Here is an 8,258-nt window from a genome sequence, read left to right as displayed (position 1 = left end):
AAGGTCAGGATATTGCTCATGGCCCCTTAACTTAATCATTACTGTCATCTAGTTATTAGACAAATAGTAATAGCAGAATTTTCATTCAGTCATTAAAAACTTGTGAGACATCTACTGTGTGCAGATAGAAGTTATTTATGCCTTTGATGCCTCCAGAACTAGTGGGGGAAAGATGAGGAAAGAGACTTGTAGAAGTCAAAATGATTGGCAACATGATAGAACTTTACAGAAGGTTCTTTGGGAATACAATCCAAGGAACAGAATTGCAATGAAGACTTTTGAGGAAGCTGAGCTTAAAGGATTTATTGAGCATTTTAACATAGTAACAACATGTGCAAAAAGAATGCAAAGAAACATTAGGTATGACTAAAGAATTGTGCGTACATGATTATGTGTGTGTGTGTTTGTGTGTTGAGCGCAAAGAAGGTAAGGGGTTAATAGGAGATATTATGGGCTAAATTGTGTCTCCCCCAAACTCATATGTTGAAGTTCTAACCACCAGCACCTCAGAACAAGACTATATTTGGATGTAGGATTTTTAAAACAGTAATTAAGGTTAAATCAGGTCATTAGGGTGGGCCCTAATCCAGTATGACTAATGTCCTTAAAGGAAATTAGGACACAGACACACTGAGAGAAAAGACCATGTGAAGACACAGAGAGAAGAAGGCCATCTACAAAGCAAGAAGAGAGGCCTCAGAAGGAACCAATGATGACAACACTTTGATCTTGGACTTCTAGCCCACAGAACCGTGAGGAAGTAAATTTCTATTATTTAAGCCACCCAGCCTGTGGTACCTTGTTTGGCAGTCCTAGCAAACTAATCCAGGAGTTGAGACTAAAAAGGCAGGCAAGGACTTGATTCAGGAGTCCCTTAAATGCCATGTTTAGGAGTTTATACTTCTACTCAGGAGACAATGGAGAGCTACTAAAAGATGTAAATCAAGGAGATATATAACAAAATCCATGTTTTTAAAGTGTTTAAGCTTTGTACTCAGTAATTCCACTCCTGTCCCTATCAAGCTCTTCCATGATGAAAGTAAATGGGGCTGAGGGGAGAATGGAAGTAATTATTCAGTGACTGGCTCCTACATTTCTGATCAGGCCTCAAGCTGCATTCTCTGACAATTCCATCTCTGGCTTGTTCTTGTTTCTTCCCCCTCCCTCCTGCCACACACACACCCCAGAATAACACCTGAGTCTACAAGTCAGATTTTTCTTCTAGGCTGTGAGTCATGCCTGTCTAACCAAATCTCATCAGTACCTATGACACGGCATGACATTTAGGGAACACTGGAAAGACCCAAAGAGGTTACAAAATGGAAGTATTTATAATAGGGGCCGAATACTGAGCTCAAATGGGATTCAAATTCATCTGGGTATAGCTGAAAATGTGGATAATGCCTGTGGGGTGACCAGGGGAGCAAATCATCTGGAAACACTGGGCTCTGCCATCAATCTCTAGTCCAACCCTTTGGATATGTGCAGGGTTAATGGAAAAACTGAAGAAACTGGTTTCACGGGATTCTGATGAGAGGTAGCATGTGTGACAGGGTGGTTAGGAGAGATCTTCTCCCCCTGTGCTTTACATATCACATGGCACAGGCACTGTGAGGGGTCTTGCTGTTTGGGGAGCATGGGGAGATAAAAATGTTGGTGTGAAAATGGGAGTCCTCACAGGAAGGAGGTAGACCATGAGAGAACAACCTATAAACACATAAGCATCCCCCCTTCCCACCTCACTCCTGGGAACTACCCATGACACTTAAGGTAGTTATGAAGCTAGGAGGCGTTAAGTTGTTGGGTGGCTTGTGAAACTTGGCTTTACCAGATCAAGGAATTACACAGGTAATCACTGTCATTCACCAATTTTTGTTACTGTTCCAGTCCTATTCCTTGTTTAATGTGTCAGTGCTTATTTCATATATTAAACTATTATATCTTCAACTTCTGGGAGAAAATAAGAATACATGGTAAGAAAGATTTTTACCCTCTGTACGTTACATGACTTCCTCATATTTTTCTTAACTTTTGTGCCTTTATAAAATGATTTGGTAATCAATAATGGCTTTATTTTTAAAATTATGACAGAGTGGGAATAAGGTGCTGCTATTTTCTCATAAAAATCATGCTCATGACATTTGGTATTATCCGATTTCAAAAAAGGCAGTAAAGATTCATTGTTGCACACTTGGGCACAATACTCAACAGACATGATAAGTTGAGTAAAGTGGGCTTTTGCTATGGTGGTGGGGGGAGAGTGGGTGGTGAGGCAGGAAAGAATTTCTTACAGCTGAAAAAAATAAAGAGCTTAACTCCTCTCCAGGTTATAGGTAATTGACTCATCTCCTCAGTTTCCTGTAGCTGAGTTCACCATGGATCCCATTCATAGACTTAAGACCATGGTAGTTCCTGAATTAACCATGACTGAGTAAATATAGCCCAATAAGTTTTAGTGCTACTGCTCAGTTAACTTTAGTAAGAGTGTGGCAGATTGTATTTTCCAAAAAAGGCCATGGCAATATTTCCTGCCTCACATGCTCTTCCAGAAACTTTGTACTCTCCCACCAAGAGGTAGAGTCTATCTCCCTTCCTCTTGAAACTGGGCCAGCCTTTGTGGGATAGATGGAATGCAGCAGAAGTTGGGTCATCAATGACCATACAACTTCCACCTGCCTCTGTCTGCTTTAGTATGCTCACTCTTAGGAACAAGTCGTCATGCTATCAGGTAGTCCAGGCCCCATGGAGAGCCCATGCATAGGGCCCATGCACAGGCCCCAGCTGAGGGCCAAGGTAATGTAGCCAGCATCAACGGCCAGACATGTGAGTGAACAGTCTTCATATGATTCTAGCCTTCAATCTTCAAGCTGACATTAGTGATGTGAAGTTATTTCCACTGAGTCCTTCCCAAATTACAGATCCATGAACAAACTAAAAGCTTTCATTTTTGGGGTTGGCTATTACACAGCAATAAGAACTAGAACAAATGGGCTTGTTATCAATAAGACATGGTTTCCATCATGGTAAGGATGAGTTTTCAGTGTCCTCACAGTTATAATATTGGGTGGCGGCATTTTGCAGTTACCTTTGAGGCTAAAATTACTTCGTAGACAAGAGCACAGGCTTTGAAAGCAGAAGAACCTGCGTTCAGATCGCAGCACTGCCCCCTACTACCAGCTGGGTGACCCAATAACTAAACTTCATTATGAAAATGGGATTTTTCACTTACATCAAAGTTGTTGTGGGGACTAATTGAGTGTCTTGAACCATTTAATAGAAACTGGCATTAATTCTCCTAGGAATTAAGATCTCTGAATCAGTAGAGTTCAAATTTTTAGAAACAGGGAGCAACATTTGGGGGAGTAGGTTATTAAAAGTAGTAATGGGAAGAATCTATTCCACTCCCACTCTTTGATTCCTGAACATGTAGTATTTTGGTGATGGAAATAAAAAGTACCATATTCTAGTCATTGGCTCAGACTGTGCAGACCACTTCCACTTAATAACAGGGTGTTGATTTCCACATTATGCTTTGATGGATTAGATATAATTTAGTTCATGATAGGTAGCTCAGATTATGTGACCATCTGGTATCCCACGGTCAGACATTACGTTTTCACCTGAGCCCAGTAGCAAGCAGAGGCCAGAGGCCTACACAACTTCCCTGTTTTCACAGACTTCAGCACCATTATATCAGCTGGGTCAAAGGCCTAAGTGATAGAGTAGTTTGCACTAAACACGGTCATATTGCAGACCTTGTTTTGCTCCAGGTCTCACTCAAGTAGCAGTTACTCAGTAAATGTGTGAAAGCAGCACACTCATGTTAGTATACACTGTTTCCAAAATTCAAAGAGATGGTTGGGCCTCTTTGTTAATGGTAGGAAACTTGTCCTTCACTTTGGAAAAGATATTCCAACAAGCCCCAGACACCAGAACCCTTAGAAACTTTTCTAAAGAGACTGACCTCTGTATTGCCATGTTGTTCATTTTCCACACTCTGGCACACATTTGTCTTGTTTACACTTCTAGAATACCTGTCACGAACTGCTCTTCAGGTCCTGTCAGCATAATGGATGATCTATGGGATGTCAGACAGGTCTAGGTTCTCCACACTCTGTTACGACAGAGAGGAGGGATGATATGGCCGTCTCCCTTCCAGATGAAACAAACTGCTTCTGATGTTCCTTGCTGCTAATATGGAGAAAAGTAAAGCACTTAACAGATCAATATGCATATCAGCTTTCAAGGCTGTGCAAATTTGCTTCAATAAATATAACACATCTGGAGCAACAGGTGTAAAATGAAATCACTACCCGATTGGATTTATGATACTTCATGCTCATTCTCTATAATCCACTTGCCAGACAGGGTAATTAAGTAAGAATGTGATAGGAATCATGACCCCTAAACTCTCAACTCTTTCATGAGGGCACTAATCTCTCTAGTACCCCCATACATAAAGCCGTGGCTCTGGTTAGGAGGGGAAGTTCCGGAACCAGTGTGATGATTTTGTCATTTCTTGAGTGTCTTTGTTCCAATTCTGTATTTAGGAACTGAGGAAATAACCACACGATGATTAGATACATTGAGCCCGCTGTGAGAGAGACTCCAGTCAAACTCCATTTAACAGCTGATCTCCAAAAATCCTCACTAAGACCTTAGAATCCATTTCAACACACATTTTCCTCATTTCCACTGTTATAAATTAACATTTTCTATTGTTTAGTTCAAACTCAACTCTATCCTGGTTAAAGTTAAGTTTCCTTCTAGAGCTTTCTGTACTGTGGCTCTAGTTATGGGTCTAGAAGTAATTAGGGGTCGTAGAGTGGATCTAAGGGAGAATGAGCATTTTCTTGTAAGGTGCTTGCTTCAGGGGACCTTCAAGCAAATTAGTGGCATTAATAGAAGAGGAAGAGTTTCTTCTACTGGCAAGGAATGCTCAGCAGATTTGTGGGTTTGTGGTCCTCAGATTTTGCCCAACTGCTCCATTCCAATTCTAAGGGTCTCCTTCCATCCCAATTAAGGACCCAACTTTCACATGAGAGTCTTGGAAAGGGTATGAATGCTACTTATATTGTAATTTGCAAAATCGTTCAGAATTTTAGCTCTGAAAGATTGCAGATGACGCTGAAAATGTTAAGCCTTGAGCTTGTCATTTTCTTTGTGGACGCTCTTTGATGCAGTCAGAGCTAGCCATATCATATCACCATCCTCATGCCATCATTACCACTGTGATGGCCTGGTGTAGTGTCCACATGGCTTTCCAAACCCTGTCTTCTATAGGCATTCTTCCCTAGGTTTCAACAGATTACACTTACAGTAATCGTGAGAATTAACCATGCCATAGGCTCAGTATCATATTTTCCACTGATAATGAGTTTATCACTTTGTTGAAGTCCATTCATATTTTGATTTTTTAATAATCTTTTTCCTGAGACACTTCAACTGGTACCAATTATCATTCAGGATCCACACAGGAAAACAAAAACATATTAGGTATTTCAAGCAGGGAGAATTTAAGAGGAAAATAGTTTAAATGTGTGAAAATGACTGGAGGAGCAGAAGGATGAAACGGTGTGACCCAGAAATCAGGAAACTGCTAGCACCAGTGTAATGGAGCCCATTTGCACGCACTGGCTAGTATGCAGGGGCTAGAACTTCCAAAGAGAGCTACTCTCCTGCCAGAGCTGGGATCCAGAAAGACCTGGCCTGCTAGAATAAATGCACAGACATCTGATCTTCACCACTCTTATAATCACCAGCTACCAGAGCAACAGCCGACGCTCAAAGCCAGAATCAGAATTGTTCTTCCTTCCGCCCACTTTAAAATCTCCTATCAGTGACTCCTTTTTGGCACAATTTAAGACGAAGTCAGCTGCCAAAAGAACTGGGAAATAAACCGTCCTAAACTCCTAGTGCCAGTAGTTCGGAGCTCAGTAGAGAACAGGCATAAAGCTGGTAGAAAACAGATAAATAACTAAAGATTGCTGGGTGGAAATGGAGTATTGGCATTGAGGAGTTACTTTAATGGCCCGGGCTATTCTATTTCATGAAATGTAAACTAAATTAAACAACTATTATTTGTATTCTTGGCTGTATTAAGCTAATTATGATACCAGCTAGAAACAGAATTTGGTAAGTGTGTTACAATATGGAATTAGCAAGACATTAGGAGGGGGACACACACACTGTAGACTGGAGAACTGGTGACCTTTGTTTTGTGGTGGTGAAACACTGGACCAATGTTTTGCCTATTGTATCTTGAAACACAAGTCATGTCCCTATTAAGGTTGCGGTGTTGGGGAAATAGCAGGACATACAGATTTTTTTTTTTTTTTTTTTTGTATATATGCTGATTATTTCTTGTTTTCTGCAACAATGTCTTGATAGAGAAATAAGAGCTTAAATTAAACCTCACTAGTTAGAAAGCTAAGATAGAAAGGAATATGGCACTGCTAAGAGAGACGATCTCTGCCCCATCTGCAATCTAAATTGAATTAGAGTCCCATAATTCAGAGCACAACAGAGTTGAAAAGTTGATTGCTTTTGTTTCCCAAATGGAAGAGTTATAAACTATAGCAGCAAAACTACATCTGTAGTAATAGATGAGACTGATGCCCCACGCCTTTACCAAGCAACTCCTTTAAATAAATAAGGAGATAACAAAGAAGTTTGACCAGGACCCACATTAAAACATACATATACTATTGCAACCCAGTATGCATATACATGCATATAATTAAAACAAATGTTTCACAAAACAATATTTACATTTATTTCTTGTGATGATATCTGGTGTTTTCTATTCTCTTCCAACTCATTCCATTCTGTTTAGTCTTAAAAGAGGCTGACCATGACTCACTAAGCTGCCTTCATAATCTAGTAATGAAACATTTTTCAAACTATTAGCCCACATCTTCACAAATCCTATTACATTTTCATTCATTAATACCACGTCTTCACTTTGCTCTTTTCCTGGCTAAATTATGTGGTACATCTTTCTGATCATCCCCTAGCATCCCCCTCCACTCTGTTACTTTTCTTTCTTGCTATCACACTTGTCATAGTTGGTTAAATCCAATACTTCACTTACTCCACGCCTACACCAGAGTAGACGAACATGACAGGAAAATCACACAACCAAGCTAAATGGTCTACTAAGCCTTTAATGATACTCAGAAACCTTCCTAACCTTCTTCATCAATTCACTCCCCCACTCTCCTAATAGGTGATTTCATATTTTCTCTTTCCTGGACTTTCAACACTTTTGCTCCCCATTTCAAGCTCAGTTGGTATAAATTACTTGTTATTTCACTGAAAATATAAAAGCAACCAGAAGAGAATGTCAACGTGCTTCCACTGCCAAGTCTATCAGCCCACCCACATGTACAATGCTTTTTTATTCGATAAGGCCTATTGGCAACACCTCTGCCCGAGCATTTAATCTCATATTTTCTTGCAGTTTTCACTTTTCACCTGCATCACCAATTTTTGCCTCTCTGCGAGATCATTCCCAAAGTTACACAAACCCGCTCTAATCTATTGCCCCTTAACAGCGAGCTGCCTTGACCTCACATTCTACCCCAGCTACTGCACGTTTCTGTGATCCTGTTACAGAAAAACTCTAGAGTTACTAACTATCTCAACTTTATCTCCTCCCATTATTTCTTGAATCAACCCAAGCAGGCTATCATCACCACCGAAAACCCCAAAAAGATTTTATATCAATTTCACTACAGCTTCTTAGGCCTCATCTTCTCTCAGCAACAATTAATACATACAGTGGCTGCCTCTTTTTTAAAAAATTTGGTAAAGTTATACATATAACAGTGTATACATTTAAGGTATATAGTGTTAATTTGATACATTTATATATTGCAATACAGTTGCATTGTATGATATTTATCATGTTATGTGCTTATATTACAATATTATTTCTATATTCAGTATAGTGTCCATTAAATCTCTATGGCTTATTTGGTACTTATTACAAGTTTGTACCTTAAACACCATCAATCTTATTTCCCCAACCCCATTCCCTGGTAATCATCTTTTACTTTCTCTCTCTCTCTTTCTCTCTCTCTTTTTTTTTTTTTTTTTTACAAATTTGACTTTTCAGATTCCATGAATAAGTGATATCCAGCAGTGCTGGTGTTTCTCTCTTTCTCTTATCTTGCTTAGCACAATGCGCTCAGGGTCCATCCACATTGTCACAAATGGCAGGTTATCCTCCTTTCTCATGGATGAATAATATATAT

The sequence above is a fragment of the Rhinolophus sinicus genome, linkage group LG03, assembly GCF_036562045.2.
Source record: "Rhinolophus sinicus isolate RSC01 linkage group LG03, ASM3656204v1, whole genome shotgun sequence".
In the NCBI taxonomy this organism is placed as follows: Eukaryota; Metazoa; Chordata; class Mammalia; order Chiroptera; family Rhinolophidae; genus Rhinolophus; species Rhinolophus sinicus.
This window is presented reverse-complemented; position numbering follows the sequence as displayed.